Consider the following 17,156-nt stretch of genomic DNA (forward strand, 5'->3'; position numbering starts at 1 on the left):
TTCACTTAAAACTGTAGCAAGAAAGATCGTAAAATGGGGCAAAATTCACTTGACAAATGTCTCACTTAGCAACAGAAATTTTGGGCTCAGTTGTGGTCCTATATCAAGGACTACCTGTACATCAAACTGACCCTCTCATTCCAAGAATTAGGAAGGCCATTAAGAATTCTAGTGACTACTAAGCATAAGGGCAATGTGCACTTATAGTAAAAATCAAGGTTCAGGGTTAGGAGCTGTAGTGGTGCAGTAGTTAAAAGGAAGTATTGCAGGTTAATTCTGCTGACTGTCCAGCAGTTCGATTCTCACTGGCTCAAGGTCGGCTCAGCCTTCCATCCTTCAAAGGTCGGTAAGATGAGGAGCCAGATTATTGGGGGGCAATACACTGACTCTGTAAACTGATTAGAGGTTGTGAAGCACTATGAAGCAGTATATAAGTCTAAGCGTTATTGCTATTGCACCTCTTTTTCCTGCCTACTTGATGCAACTGATTGAATGCCTCATATTTCTGGATGGGATGAACAGTCCAATGGATTATCCATCAGATTTCAAGTTGTTTGCTTCTGAGCTTGCTTGAACCTACTAGCTCTGTTTCTTACATCAGAGGCCAAGCTAATTAAACAAAGACTATCAATATACAGAAGGCCTGACAACAATATACTCTTAGGAAATGTCCTCCATTCCTTAAAATAAGTAAGATCCTAAGTTGAACTCTGTCCTTTTTCAGGCAGACATATCTGAAAGCAGCCCATTCTTCATCCTTTACAATTCTGCTTTTCCATTTAAACATTTTCTGCCATCTTTTCCAGTCTGATTTTCCATATATTTATTATTATTTATTAATTTATTAATTTAATTTGTATACCGCCCTTCTCCCGAAGGACTCAGGGCGGTGAACAGGGCAATACATAGTAAAAACAAGATACAAAAATTAAAAATTATTAAAAGTAATTAAACAATGGTGCCCGTAATAAATTAGTACAAATTAAAAGTTAAGTTAATTTATAAAACCCAACCCCATCCCATCAGGTCAGGCCGGCTTGTTCAAAAAGGTGGGTTTTAAGATCGCGCCAGAAGGAGCGGAGATCAGGCGCCATCCGGAGCTCGACCGGAAGATGGTTCCATAAATCCGGTGCGCCCACAGAGAACGCCCTCCCCCTGGGGGCCACCAGTTGGCATTCTTTGACCGGTGGCACCCTGAGGAGGCCCTCTCTGTGGGAGCGTACTGGGCGGAGGGAAGTTGACGCCGGCCACAGGTGCTCTCCAAGGTATTCCGGACCCATGCCATGTAGGGCTTTATAGGTCATTACTAACACCTTGAACCTCACCCGGAAGACAACTGGAAGCCAATGCAGCTCGCGGAGCAAAGGTGTGACATGGGAGTGTCGGGAAACTCCGAACACAACTCTCGCGGCTGCATTCTGTACCAGTTGGAGCCTCCGGGTGGTCTTCAAGGGTAGCCCCATGTAGAGAGCGTTGCAGTAGTCAAGACGAGAGGTCACGAGCGCATGAGTGACCGTACGTAAGGCATCCCGGTCTAGATAGGGCCGCAACTGGTGCACCAGGCAGACCTGGGCGAAGGCCCCCCTAGTCACAGCTACTATATGGTCTTCTAGGGAAAGCTGTGAATCTAGGAGGACTCCCAAGTTGCGAGCCCTATCTACAGGAGGTAATAACTCACCCCCCCATAGAGAGGGGTGGGATATCCTGAACGTCCCGAGATGCCGGTACGCACAGCCACTCAGTCTTGTCAGGGTTGAGTCGAAGCCTGTTCCTCCCCATCCAGACCCGGACCGCCTCCAGGCAATGGGACATCACGTCGAGGGCATCACTGGGGTGGTTTGGGGTCGAAATGAAAAGCTGGGTATCATCAGCATACTGATGATACCCAACTCCAAAGCCACGAATGATCTCACCCAGCGGTTTCATGTAGATGTTAAACAGGAGAGGTGAGAGGACCGACCCCTGAGGAACTCCACAAACGAGAGGCCTCGCGGTCGACCTCTGCCCCCCTGCCAACACCGACTCCGAGCGTCCCAGGAGATAGGAGGAGAACCACTGAAGGACCGTGCCTCCCACTCCCAATCCCCTGAGACGCTGCAGCAGGATACCATGGTCGATGGTATTGAAAGCCACTGAGAGGTCTAATAGGACTAGGACAGAGGAATATCCCCTGTCCCGAGCCCTCCAGAGATCATTCACCAGCGCGACCAATGCCGTCTCTGTGCTGTACACGGGCCTGAAGCCCGATTGGTACGGGTCTAGATAATCCGCTTCATCCAGGACCAGAGGGAGCTGATGCGCCACCACACTCTCAACAACCTTCGCAAGAAAGCGAAGGTTGGAGACCGGACGAAAGTTATTTAACACAGCCGGGTCCAAGGCAGGCTTCTTGAGGAGAGGTCTCACCACCGCCTCTTTCAAGGTGGCGGGGAAACTACCCTCACTCAAAGAGGCAGATATAACCGCCTGGAACCAGCCTCGTGTCCCCTCCCGGGCTGCATAAACCAGCCAGGAAGGGCACGGGTCCAATAAACATGTGGTGGAGCTCAGCCTCCCCATAATCCTGTCCACTTCCTCCGGAGTTACAGGATCGAACTCCTCCCAGGTAACATTGACAAGACCACCCGTGTCCTGATCGTCCGACTCTGCCCAGTCAGAGTCCAGACCGGTCCAAATCCGAGCGATTTTGTCCGACAGATGTTGGCTAAACTCGGCACGCCCCTGCAAGGGTTCCTCACTCACCTCCTGATTAAGGAGGGAGCGGGTCACCCTAAACAGGGCGGCCGGGCGATTATCTGCGGACGCGATGAGGGCAGCGAAGTAGTTAGACCTCGCCACCCTCATCGCTGCGAGATAAGACCTAATATGGGTTCTTAGTCGCAATCGGTCGGATTCAGATCGACTGGACCTCCAACCGCTCTCTAGGCCCCGTCTCTGACGCTTCATCTCCCGGAGCTCCGTGGAAAACCATGGAGCCCACTGGGATCTGCACCGGGTCAGGGGCCGCAAGGGTACAACTCGGTCAAGTGCCTCCGTGGACGTCCTTTCCCAGGCTTCCACTAAGGCATCTGCCGAGCTGTGAGCAGAGGAGGCAGGTGGGGCCCCCAGTGCTGCCTGGAACCTCTCGGGGTCCATTAAGCATCTGGGGCGGAACCATCTAGTTGGCTCAGCACCCCCACGGTGGGGAGTGGCAAAACGGAAGACCAGCCGCAGGAGATGATGATCGGTCCATGACAGGGGCATAATAATTGGAGAGCCCCCACCAAGATCATCTAACCACCGTCTAGATAGGAAAACCAAATCCAGGGTGTGACCTCCCACATGAGTCGGCTCATGAATTACTTGCGTCAGGTCCATGGCCGTCATGGAAGCCATGAACTCCCGAGCTAACTCAGATACTCCTCCCAGGGATGGTAGATTGAAGTCACCCAAAACCATGAGTTTGGGGAACTCAATCACCAGCCCCGAGAGGATATTGAGAAGCTCAGGCAGGGCTGCTGCTGTGCGACTAGGCGAAAGGTACACCAGCAGCAGACCCAACTGCGCTCTAGGACCACACCTCAGTAAGAGAGATTCACACCCGGCTATCTGAAGAACGGTGGCCTCCTGCGGACATAAGGTCTCCCTCATAACCACAGCCACTTCCCCACCCCTACCCTGAGTCCGAGGCCGGTGTAGCACCCGGAAGCCTGGTGGGCAAAGATCAACCAGAGGGATACCACCCTCTGGGCCCAACCAGGTCTCCGTGATGCAGGCCAGGTCCGCATGCTCAACCTCGACCAGATCCCGGACGAGAAGAGCTTTATTAACGACGGACCTGGCATTCAGGTACACTAGCCGGAGCTCAGGTGGCTGCACATCCTCGCTCCCGGAGCCTTGGGGTGAAGACAGAGGGTCGGAGCGCCTCACCGCTTGTAAATAGCGGAGATGCCCTCCCGGACATCGATACGGCCCTCTGTTTCTACACCTGCTGCCATTCCCTAACGTCGTGGGAATAGAGAGTCCCACGACCCGCTCCAGAGCTCCGGAGGCAGCAGACTCCAGCTCCTCCCCACCGCGATCTATCCCAGGCCTGGCCTGACCAGCGATTGGTGGATTACCCCCCATTTCCCACCAACCACAACCCTCCCCCCTCCCTAACCCTACAAAAAAATTAGCTAAAAAGGTAATCAGGGGCCGCTTATTAAATTTATACTGGAGGCCCCTGCCCCTGCCCAACCATCTCTCAGGGTCCCGGCAATCGGGCCCTTCATCAAGAGGAGGTGTAAAGAATAAGGCGGGTCGCTCCCAGGATGGGGGGCCCCCCTGAGGGCGAACAAAACCATGCTCGGATAAGTCAGACGCATGGTGGTTGTTAAACAAGTCAATGCAAATTATTCAAATTGCTAATAAAGAATTTTGGGAGGCTGAGATGGCCATTTCGAACTCTTTATGTTCTCATCAGTCAGTCATACCCAGTCACACATATATATGTGTGTGTGTGTGTGTGTGTGTGTGTGTGTGTGTGTGTATTTGTTATGCTCTGACTTCAGGTTCCATGAGATCACCCTGAATATTGTAGACACATCACAAACTATATCTAACACCTAAAACCATTTTCATAATATTAAGCAAGCAGTAATAATGCATTGGCCAAACATAGCTGTCTTCTAATAACAGTCGTAAGATTATGTTATGTTATATAATACAAGTTTTGTCATGTGGCTGACCAATCATATTACTGCAATGCAAAGATGGCAGAATGGAACATTTAGAAAACTTTCTTAAATAAGATTTAACAAAAATATATGCTTTTCTTGTCACCAATACTCAGATTTTCCCAGTGATATTCTTTGTGGCCAACAGCCCAATTCTAACCAGGTTGATGGATGAATTAGACCCATTATTTTTAATAAGATTGGTTTCCAGTCGGTTTGGAAGTTTATGCTTCTTTTAACTGCATGTCTGTTAATCTTGAAATGGGGTTGCCTCTAAGGACCATCCAGAAGCTTTAGTTGGTATAAAATTTCTCCTGGCAGAGACAAGTCTTCTATTAGAGGTTTGCTTGTCTCCTCATTGTCTCCATTCTGGAACAAGCTGAAGTGAGCTTCTCTGGACAGGTTTTGTGGTCTGAACACCAAATGTGTTGTACTGTAGCTGAATTTTAGTTGCTCTATGCTTAAAGTATTTTGTGTATCTTAATTTTATGGGTTGCCATTGGGTCTTCCAATAATAAATTGTATTTCATTATAGAAAATCTGTTAAACTTCAGATCTCATCCACTCCACCGAGGATTGCTCAGGAATTATCTCTATAGTCCCACAATATCTATGCAGCCAACTGTCCTCCAGTCCTGATTTAAAAATTTAAGATTACAAGAACACAGCACCACTTCCAACATCTGAATCTCTTGGGGCAGCAACCACAGATCTGGGACATAATTATTTGGCTAATGATTACATCTTCCTTATGTTTCTCATTGAAATTTCAAATGTGTTTTGTTTCTACATGGGTGTTTCTCAACCTTGGCAAGTTGAAAACATGTGGACTCCCATAATTCCACAGCCAGCATAACAACATTGTTTAGTGTTTAATGTTTCTGAAAGTTTCATAAAGTATAGTACTGTTTAGTGTTTAATGTTTCTGAAAGTTTCATAAAGTATAGTACCAGGTATGCTTTTTTTTTTGCTGTTTCTCAGACTGAGGATTAAACATTGTATTAGTGATTAGAACTCCCTTTACAGGAACAAGTTAATTGTTTTAATAACTTAATTTCCGTCTGTCAAATTTACATGGTCACATCTGTTTCTTTGATAGTTGAGTCCAACTGTGTAAAGTCTACAATTTTCAGAGAGAAAAAATAACCAACTTTACAAGAATCATTCTTACAAAATGCTGGCTGGCACCTGCAATTTATGGACCGTCAAGCAATAATCTCTAGATTCCCATTACACAAATATTCTGCAATAGCTACTTAAGAGTTTCACATGCCAACAGATTTTAGGGAGAGGCGGAAAAGGAACAGATATTCAAACTGTTCCCAGGCCCAGAGCACTGGTATTCCAAACAGAATGCAGAAGTTGTCAAGTGATGACATTTTTTTAATGGTCTATTGTAAATTGTACCCACAAATGCTTTGGAGTAAACAGTTTTTAGTGAAGCATAAGAAACCTCTTGCAGAGTCAATAGTATGGATTTCAGGTTTGTCCTGTTTGCTATGCAAAACTTTCAGCCCTTCAGGGTAGACCAAATCATTACTTTTATTGTACAGTTAAGACCTAGTAATTGAAATCATGCAAGTCTCCAAGCTCTTCCCCCACCCCACCCCACCACCCTTTGTGAGAACTAGGAAGGATCTTGACTGACATATTTTCCAAAATTACAGTTCTGTCACAGACTCAGGTTTCTTTTACTTAACTATTGTCTTGGTAGCAGCTTTTTCCTCCTAAAGGTTGGGCATCATAAGATTCCATCTGGGATTCTGGGACAGTATCTGCAGTATGATCCCAAAAGTAAAAAAGGTGACTGCAATGGTATGGTTAAAGCACTGCCTGGTTATTATGTGCATCACAACACACACAAAAACCAGGTGATGCAATGTAATAGCCATCATGGTGACTTTGTGGATTACACCCTGCAGATCCTCCTGGGATTCCTGCAGGTTGGTATTGTCCAAACTGTATTTTGGCTTTTAATAAAGCAGGTTTTTTTTTTACAAATTATGCACATTTGTTTTTGTACATAATTTTTGAAGTTGCAATTTAAAATGAATTATTATCCTATTCTACCTCCTACTAGTGTTATGCTACCATTTCTAGTGTTCTCTTTGGGTGTACATTGAGAATAGATTCAATACAGACTTTGAAAAAAAAAGTACTGTGAAAAAAAAAAGTAGGTATTTTGGGCAAAGCTACTTTGAAAGTTCTGTGCTATTCCAAACAATTTGATTGGCATGTTGTCTTGAATCATTCTAGGATTTTTAAACATTAAGTCGCATCCCTTCTATTTGTTTAGGATGAAGGCAGGAAGAAACAGAAGGTGATATTGGAAAAAGAAAAAGCTATGCTATTCTTTATGGAAACAAAACTAAGTTCCTCTACTCTAAGTCGAAACAGAACACACTTCACTAAGTAGCCACACACAGTTTAACACAGCTACTCTAATTACTAGAAATAAATGGTTTAAAATTGTTTTGTTGGCTCTGTAGACTAAGCAAGAAACTTTTGATTCTTTCCCTTACTGCCAAAGTCTATCAAAACAATATTTAATCTATTTTAATTAGCTTGTTGCAGAATCAAGAGACTCAGACCCCGGAATCAAAAGAAGTTTGGTTTATTTTGTGCAAAAGGTTCAGAACAAAAAGCAATGTCAATGTCTGAACACATTTTCAGGGAAAAGCAAGTACATATATAGTCTTCAAAAGTAGCAAAACACGGAAATGTAACTTATGAGCTCTGATTGGTTACATGAATTACAGCCCCCAACTCCCCCTTGTTGCTATTCTGAATTTAGCTAAATATCTTGCAACCTTGTTGTTAGCAAAAATCACAGGTGTCTTGCTTAAACTCAGTTCCTGGCACAATTTGTGGTTAGCTACAAGCGAGACATATGTGGTAAGCTGTAACTAAACTCTGTGCTGGACTACGAGGGGTGACCTATAGCTCAACTTGTGGTTTGGCATTTCTTCATCTCCTTGTTCCTCTTCTAACTAATACAAGCAGTATCTTCAATGCCTCATTTTCATGTCCTGCCTCACTTTTATGACATGCAGCATTTTGATGTATTCTTTTGTATCTTTCTTTATGGCCTGCCTCAAGCTTTGCTAATATTGTTATACATTATTATTTTATTAAATTTAATATAGCCACTCATTCCAGTGGATTCTTGGCAGCTTACAAAATCCAGTACTTATTTATGACTTTTGTAGGAAAAAGTTGGAAATGTCTTTCAAATTCGATTAGACGTCCAAGTTCCTCCTCCATTTGACTAAATGAATATTTGGATTAAACATCCTCTCCCCCCCCCCCGCCCGCCTATGGGCGGCAGTTGAGGTCTCTCATCTCACTTGTGAACAATTGAGTTTATTCTGCGCGAGGCTACTGATTTCCCCTACTGTGAAGCTCCACGTAAAAAGTCAACACGTAGCTGAACTGCGGAGTCCTCGCTGCTCTCCGGGCTTGGTCGTTTGCTTGCAGACTTTTGACTAGCCGACTAGGTAACATCATCTGGACGAGGTGTGTGGGGGGGGTGTTGCTTCCTGACATTCGGATGCCCTGGCGAAGCCATCTAGTCGGGTAATGAACTGTCTGCAAGCAACCCAGCTCAGAGAGCAGCAAGCTTAACTCTGAGCCACATATGTTCTTTTGTACTGAAAGTTCCTCGAAACTTATCTCCAGCGATACGCAGCCTCCGCAAATAGATACTCAGGGGACACATCCAACGCTGACATCGTCACCAAGCAGCATGAGGCAGCCTTCGTTCCTGAACGGTGTGTTTGCACATTATGACGAGATGAATGGTTAAGCACACAAAACCCAGGGCCTTCGGCGGGGCGTAATTAAGGAAAATTAATTAAGGAAACGAGCTGCTTACGCGTTGCAAATTCCTAATCGTTGTGACAGAATAGCTCGGCCGGTTAAGTTAGCAACCGCAGCTCCAGACTTCTCCTTCCTGCTTGTCAACCCAGCCTTCAGCACACGCCCACAAGCTGGTTGTTGTTTTTTGCCCCTTCGCAATATTTCACTCGGGGCAAAGAAGGCGAACTTCGGCACGAGTTCCACCCCCACCCCACCCCCGTTCACAAAAATTACAGGACCTCCTTCCTTCCTGGAGCTCAGCTGGGGTTCCCGGTCCTCCAGCGCTAGAGGGCGGCGCACTTTCCCGGCCTGGACTTGGGGACCAGCAGCAGCAGCAGCAGAGGGAGCTGCCCGGAGTACGCGGGATCCCGTTGGCTTTTTTTCTGACGCTTCCTGCTCGGCCGCCGCGTGGGTTCGGCCGGGGAGTCTCTAAAGCGCAGGCGCCGACGGGGCGGGGGAAAAAAAAAAGGGAAGAAGGCTGACGACGAAGCACTCGCTGCGCTGGGCTGACCGAGATCGCAGGTAAGGCGCCCGGGATTGCGCGAGCGAGCCTTGCCTCTAGCTCTGCTCCGCGGCGGTCCCTTCCCTTCGTTGCTCTTGCAAGCAAGCCGTTTCCTCTCCGTCCCCTTCTCTGCCCCCAGCTGTGTCACCCTTGTCTTGGGCGCCTATGCCCGTTCCCACGTATTTGCACCAGCACCTTTTCCTTCTCTCCTTGCGCCGTTTCTCTAAGCTGTCGCTTAGTTTCCGGTCCCTGGACCCGAGTCCCACTGCCTTTCTCTCGGTCTCCGGTAAAACCCCCGGTGAAGGACATTGCACGGCTCAGAAAAACAATGCGAATCTCTCAGGCTGCCTCTGGGGTTGCATTCAGTCAGGTACTCGGGTTGAAACCGACCGGGTAGCGCGTTTTACCCTTCGGCCTTAAACAAATCTCTGTCTCTGCAATAGAGTAGTACTCTTAATGTCAGATGGGAAATCTTTCCTAGCTGCTATAAGCGCATACTTGTGTTTAACGGTGTGTGTCCCTGGCCTGCTTCATGCTCTTACTGTACAGTGTAGTTAAAAGAAAGTACAAGTTTCTCAGGGCATTCACTTCAGGTTTTGCAGCAAGACGCACGAAGTGGCATGCAGGGTGCATCTAAGGGGGTGTGGAGGGCATTTCCTCAGCCAGGAAGTAGCCTCATCTTGCTCTTGTCCATCTGGAATGAGAAATTTGGAATTTTAGCGGGAAGGATGCTGTGTTTCTAGCCATTTTGAGCACTGACATTTCTCCTGTAAAATGACATTCATCTTTTTTGCCAGGCACTTGATAGGGTGGATTTTTAAAAACTTACCTTGTTTCCCAGGCACTGAAGAGTATAATATATGCTGTCACAAGATTAGAGTTGTTGCATACCCAGACAGATTAGCATGATCTAATTATCTTTTTGCTCCTACTGCTCTTTGATTCATGAAAGTGAATTTTTAATTTTCTGTATGGGTAATCCTTGTGGTGATGAAGTCATTTTGTGACCAGTCCTCATATTTATGACCTTCACAGGTCTGTGAAGCTAAAGAAAGCTGAAGTAATATAATTGTAAAAATTCCCTCTGTTTTAGGCACAGCACAAAGGGTCATGCAACTTATTGCCAATGTAATATTATTAGTGATAATTTTCAATTTACAGAATTTTACACTGTTAAACAAGGTGGTTAAGTGAATCGCACCTGATTTTATGACCTTTCTTGCTACAGTTGTTAAGCAAAACATTGCAGTTGCTAAGAGAATCATGCAGTCGTTAAGTAAATTGGCTTCCCCCATTGACTTTGCTTGTAGGATGCAAGTTGTAAAATTCACATGACTCTGGGATGCTTGAGCTGTCATAAATACATGCCAGTTGCCAAGCACTCAAATTTTGATCACATGACTGTGTGAGAGGCTGTGGCAGTCATGTGAGAGTGATTGTAAGTCACTTTTTTCAGTGCCATTGCAGCTGTGGGTTGCTAAACACATGGTTGTAAGCTAAGGACTACTGTACAGTGTAACTTTGGTATCTCACTTTTTTCAGATTAGTTTATTGGTTAGCATAGGTCATATAAAAATATAGAGTTCAAAACACAAATTATTAATAAAATTCTATAAAAACAATAATTTAAAATGAAATTGGAGTAAAATAATTTAATATATAGATCATTAAAATAAGAAAATTATATTTCAGTATCACCCATACAATCTACCCCAATCAGTCCCACATATGTCGATCTCAGCCAAACCATTTTGCTTAAGATGTACCTGTCTCTCACCCTCTTATACAAACAACAGTCAAATAATATGTGAGCCAAGTCTTCTACCACTCTCTAAATGCAGATATGTCCAACCTCCCATATTTGACAATTGTATCAAGCTGTTTGAATCTCACTCACGCAAATATCTCCCTAAGATGTTTTGGCAATTACAACTTTAAATAGCTGTCTGTTTGAAAAGTATGTTTATATTTACTCAACTATTTCAAGTTACCAGCCTTATTAACAGTGGCTATATCATTTTGTGCTTCTGTGTCCATGATTCTTTGAGCAGCTCTTTTTTAACTTGTTCTCCTGTTGCAGAAGAAACTGACAGAATTTGTCAGGTTAGTAATCCAAGAGGTTTGTAATTGTGATTTTATCTGCTCTAATAAACACAACTTAGGGAGTCTATCAATCTCCATTTTGTTGATTTTGTGTATCTCACTTTTCCCCATTATTGTCTTGTTTCTTTCTTATCCTTCACCAAACTTCACCTCCGGTTGAAGTAGGCCATCTGATACTCCCAAAACCATAAAGACTGCCTTATAACAAGTTAGACCTTGGTTTATCTAACCTTTATTCTTAATGCTGACTAATGGTGGCTGCTCTTGCTGCCAGGCAGAATTTTTTTCCAGCCTAAAAGGTGGAACTGAACACTTGACACTTAACTGCAACCTTGCTAAAGGTCACAAGGTTGGGGAAGTATATATTCCACCGTTTTATTTCTTTTATTTTCTTAGGCTGTGCCAGCCATTTATATTTGTCCTGCCCCTTTCTTCTCTTCTGCCACAAGTATTTGAAGTGTTTCGTTACTGGGGTGGGGGAGAATGTCTGTTCCTTTGAGAAATATGTCTGTTGGGCAATTCTGCATATATTGCTAATGCTTTGTCTACAGCTATTAAAATTTATACACCTGTTAAGGTCATAGGGCAAGATTAGCTGGATGACAGATTCCTAAACCATGAGTAATTGGCAAGCCTTTTTACATGGTTATGTAGGAATTTTATAGTGGCCTGGCCTAACTTCCAGCTTTATAACCTTCTTTTGTGGCCCTTTAAATTTTGGTGCATGGCACCAAAAAGGAGCAATGTGATTTCCTCTTGTTTTTTTTAGTACCATCTCTCTTCATTGCAAACTGCACCCAAAATACCTCCTGCATAATGAACACACTGTTCATTGAAGTACATATCTGAATTTTAGATACTCTCCTGATGGATGGAAGGGATGGGGCCTGTCAGATCACAGGGGAGAGAAGATGTTCTATAAGGCAGGGACTGCAACAGAAAAGGTATGCTTCCGAGGACCTACAAAATGGCATTATTTAAGGGAAGGAATACACTTACCCTGTCCACACTGATGGAGCAAATATAATTGCAAGTTATGGAGCTTTGTTATTTTAAATTCCCTCATCATCCCAATCATTTATTTCTTCAAATTACTTCTTTTAAATGTGTCTCTACCTTTTTAATGAAGTCTCTGGTCTTTCAGGTGCCTCCAACTTAATGAGGTATATATATTGAAGGAAAACCAGTTCCTCTCCTGTTTTCAAATTATAACACCTGGAAAAAATGGCATGGCCTACTTGAATTCCATTTATTTTACATTTGGCAGTTTGAAAAAGATATATATTTTGCACCATGGCAATGCATTAGCATTTTATAATTTTTCAGAGATGCTCCCACTGCTTTTTTTTTTTGCTGAGAGGGCTACTCTTTTCATGTTTCAGGCTTGATTAAAATGTCAGCTTTTTAATAAAAACAATTTGTCAGTTGACATTTATTTTTCATGAAGTTTCCTTTTTTATCCGTATAAAATTCTTATTTTTGTAATTTATGTATCTTAATATTAGGTCACTGAAACAATTGCAAAAGTATTGATTCAGAATCTTTATACTAATCTACAGTCAGTATTTTGCATGGATCTTTTTGTGTCTTGGAACTATTATAAAGTGTAATGTGATGACCATGATTCTTTGTATTCCTTATTCTGTAGATACTCTTTTGTCATTCCTGTTGTGAAATTAAACATGTACCCCTGTATAGGAAGTGTTTAGCTCTTGTTCTGCACTGGACCTATGAACAATTATATGGTTGCAGGCATGTAAATTCATATTTGGCACTTAAGCAACAAGCAACTTAATAATTTTCCTTCTTTCACTCAAGCTTCTTGACGTTTAAGACAGAAGGTTATGGGACAGTATTTGGACCAAAGGAGAATGAAGCAGATTTGTACATCAAACACCTTGAACATTTCATGTAGTTTCCTTCCTTGCTAGTAGAAGGAAATACATTGAGTAGAATAATTGTTTAATTTATACATAATTTTTCCATGTTTCCAATAACATTTTTGAGAGTAGCCACCATGCAGTTTGGATGGGTATATTCAACTCTTGACTACAAGGATTTCTTTGAAGAAGGTGCTTTTTAAAAGTAATTGTGATTGCTATAATATTAATTAGCACATGATTGCACATGATCTTGAGTTGAAGTAGTGAAAAAAGGAAGCATTGCTTAATTGAAGAATATCAGCATAGACAATGATTAGGGATATGGGGAAATACAATTTAAAATACCTGGAAGACATCAGATTGAAGAATGTTGCTTGACCAGTGGTGGTTATTCTCATAATTGCTTCTATGTCTGAATAAAGCCATAATCATTAGAGTGAGTAATAGGAAGTTTTAAGAATATTTGAAGATTTAAACCCTTATGTTGTTTCAGCTTAAAAAGAACACATACTGATACAATACAACCACATCTGCCTATATGCCATTTGTCATTAGCTCTTTTTTACAGATCCTAGTAGATCAAAAGTATCATATTGACCCAATCTACCACCAATTTATAGCGTAACAACAGTCCTTTGTATAGAGCTTTGTTACTTTTTTTCTTCCAATGATCCTTTCATTTTAAACGTCACTTCCAAAATTGCATTTAATTTCAAGATTCAGATCCTCAGCATTTAGAAGAACTAAATGTGTGAAGCTCGAAGTGTTTTTTGGAATTATTTATTGATAAAATATGAGTGCAGTTTCATATCCCTCTCAGATTGTATGGAAAAGAGCTCTTTTAACATATTACTCTTAGAGATGTAAGTCAGAGTGGCCAGATAGAAAATGACCATTACTGATGACAACCTATGTCCTTTGATAAAGTACTCACTAACGATAATCATAATAATGACAAGCCTACATATGGACATTTTTTGTCTTGCAGTTGATAAAAGCATGTAAAATGCAGTTTTATATACATTATATAATGTCCTCAAAATGCAGACAATTTTGGAGTATCACAAGTTGTGTATATGTTGTTCTTAGCACTTGCTTTGTTTAATGCTACTCTAGTTCTTAAAGCTATTCATGTGTGATGCGGGGGGCATGTGGCATTATCAGGCACCTTGCTGCAGATTCTGACTCCAGTTTGGGCAGAGAAGGACGTAGTAGCCCAGTTGGCTTCTGTGCCTCAGGATGGACTAGACCGTGGATGTCTCCATTGCTAGACCAGCATCATGCACCACATTGACTTTTGTAAGCTATATATATAGTGTATGACTTTGCAGTTGTAAAGTTTCCAGAGAAAGATTTAGGAAGCAGCAATATGCAAATTTTCACTGACTAAACACTTATTTAATTGAACCTGATTCTTAAATTTTTTATGACTTTTAATATGCAAGCAGCAGTAGTAATAGTTTTTACTGGCATGTGCTTGGTACAAGCAAACAATTATAATGCAAACAAATTGTTATCAATGTACAGCCATTTATATATCAGTTAAACATGTAAACACTTATCATAATTAAATCTTATGTTGGGTGCTTCAGTACAGTATGGAAACAGAAGGATTTTCAGCTTCATGAGATCAGGCTCCAAAGGTTGTTCAAGGGGAAACTGAATCCAGAGTAGATACAACATGGGTGAAGAGTCTCAAAAGTTAGGTCTCCTTTCCCACATGTGGAAAAACTAAGTGACTCTGATTACATGATCAATCTGCGTTCAAGGAACATGTTCAGTTTCGCCTCACAAAGCATTCAAGATGGGTGTTTGACACAGCACATTTGTGTGAATAACGTTCCCTTTTCAGAAGAATTAGAGAAACTGCATCTAGAAAGATAGATTGTGAGCATTCATGCTTTGCTTCAGACATAATAATAAAGTTAGAAGGGACCTTGGAGGTCATCTAGTCCAACTCCCTGCTCAGACAGGAAACTCTATACCATTTCAGACAAATGGTTCACTCTTCATTTAATCATAAATATGAACTGCCTTTCTACCTCTTTCTATCTTTCAGAATTTCAGATCTATAATAATATGAGAGAGAAAGTTAATATTGGATGGTAATAATTGTGATGATTGTACATTTACACCATAATTAAAGTTGTCATGCCTCTCAGTGCCAGAGGATAGACAACCATGAACAGGAGACTGCTATTATGTTAATGTCCTGCATATAGATGCTTTCTTGGCATATCTTGAGTTATTCAGGAACACAATAGAAATTAAATATATGGTTTTATTCAACATACCATTCTATGTTAGTAGTTATGTTAAGACAGCCAGTTTGGTGTAGTGGTTAAGGCCTCAGGCTAGAAATTGGGAGACTGAATCCAGTCTTGTGTAGACACAAAGCCAGCTGGGTGACCTTGGACCAGTCACTTTCTCTTAGGAAGGAGGCAATGGCAAACCACTTCTGAAAAACTTGACAAGAAAACTATATGAACTTCTCCTGGCAGTCTCTGAGAATCAGGCACAATTGAATGGAAGAAAAGAAAGGTTAAGTTGGATTTTACAAAACATGTAAGTGGTAATGAACATGTCCTGATGTTTTAAGAACAGCTTAATGACATCAAGTGAAATAGAGGGAGACCATGACCTAAAAATTATCACGGCTGTTCAGTATAATAATGGGACATGGGTCAGTGGTAGAAATTGATTTATATTAATCCAGTAGTGTTTGAACTTTCAAACTTATGAGAAAATGGCTAGAGCTTTGTGTCTTCTTTCATTTTCCATTTTTTCCACACTTAGGGTTTATAAATTCAGTCACATTTCCATAGTACTTGTTCTCTGGTGCACTGTTACTGACCTTTTAATTACTGTACCAAGAAGTAGGTATAGTTATCAAGCATGATTTTGAAAAGAATATACTATATTGAATGTTTCAAGCACATTGTAATTTCCTGTGCAAACTAATGGTTCCAGAAACTGAAACCTGACTTGTTAATTCTCTGATGGGCTGCAAAAGCTTCACTGTGCATCCTTGTTTTGATCAATTAAGGGGTATTTCTGTTGTTCATGCCATACATATTGTATGCATACTTCCTTCCACCTGCACCAGCAATTAAGACATTTTTTCCTATGGGAAAGGCCAAGTCTTATGATGTAACTGTTATTACATCCGCTGCTAAATATATATTTCTTCTGACATATTGTATTCTTTAAACTTCAACATCTTAAATATTGTAGCTACAGATACTTTTTAAGGATGGCAGTTATCATTGCCTGTATATATTTGTGTTTTTATGCAATTCATAAAATACAGAAAATGAGCTATTTTATTTTCAGTAATGGCTTACCCTATTTTAAATTCTGACTTTAACCAGATGTTCACTTCACAGTCTACCATAATTCATAAGACTCCTAGAAAATATTCACTTACATTTGGTTCAGTATGGAGTAAGTCTTGAGCTTCTGTGCTTTCTGTACATACCAATGTACCAATTTCACTTGTCAGACATTTATTTGTGCAACCTTGTGGTTTATTCTTGTATTTGTAGTTCAGCTAGTTCAGACAATGGCTACATTATGCATAACACTAAGAACTTTTAAAACAGAGTGGTGACCTTTCTGCATTGTTAGTTACTCATGGATGGATTTGTACTACTTAGCCGGATAAAACAAATCTGATCACATATAAATTGACTGGCTTAATGTAGCCACATCACTTCTGTCAACATTTATCCTAGGGAAAAATCTGTTTGCCTTAAGATGTTAGAAACAACTTCATGAGGGTTTGTCTCCACTCTTATTTTCCAAAGCACCTAAGGCAAAACAAGAAGCAATGGATAGAAACTAGTTAAGGACAGAACCAACCTAGAACTTTCAGGACCCACCCCAATTCACATCTTAGGAAATAAGAACTCCTGGATCCAAGTTTGTCCAAAAGGAAAAGTTTACTAGGATGAGATCGGTTGTGGCAATACAAGACAGGATCTGACATTGAGTTACATTTCAATACTATATAAAGCATTCCCGTTTCAACCCCCTCCCCTCAAATCCATTTGGTCAGGCTCACATCATTTACTTAGGTGTCAGTCTCCTTATGTTTATTCTTATTGCTTTGTT

At 42.0% G+C, this 17,156-nt stretch overlaps 1 protein-coding gene across 4 annotated transcripts in view; it reads left to right on the forward strand.

Moving 5' to 3' along the window:
- Nucleotides 1-8,867: 8,867 nt before the first annotated feature.
- Nucleotides 8,868-17,156, forward strand: part of FAM3C (FAM3 metabolism regulating signaling molecule C) — a 41,101-nt gene continuing 32,812 nt past the window's right edge. Inside the window, exons 1-3 of one of the 4 annotated variants that reach the window (XM_081330278.1) lie at nucleotides 9,060-9,077; nucleotides 12,017-12,104; nucleotides 12,666-12,718. The gene's annotated coding sequence lies outside the window, so the exon portion shown is untranslated. Of the gene's footprint in view, nucleotides 9,078-12,016; nucleotides 12,105-12,665; nucleotides 12,719-17,156 lie in introns of all 4 variants that reach the window. The other 3 variants (XM_081330279.1, XM_081330277.1, XM_081330280.1) reach the window with 3 other exon arrangements.

Source organism: Vipera berus (genome assembly GCF_964194415.1).
Source record: "Vipera berus genome assembly, chromosome: 6".
Lineage (NCBI taxonomy): Eukaryota > Metazoa > Chordata > Lepidosauria > Squamata > Viperidae > Vipera > Vipera berus.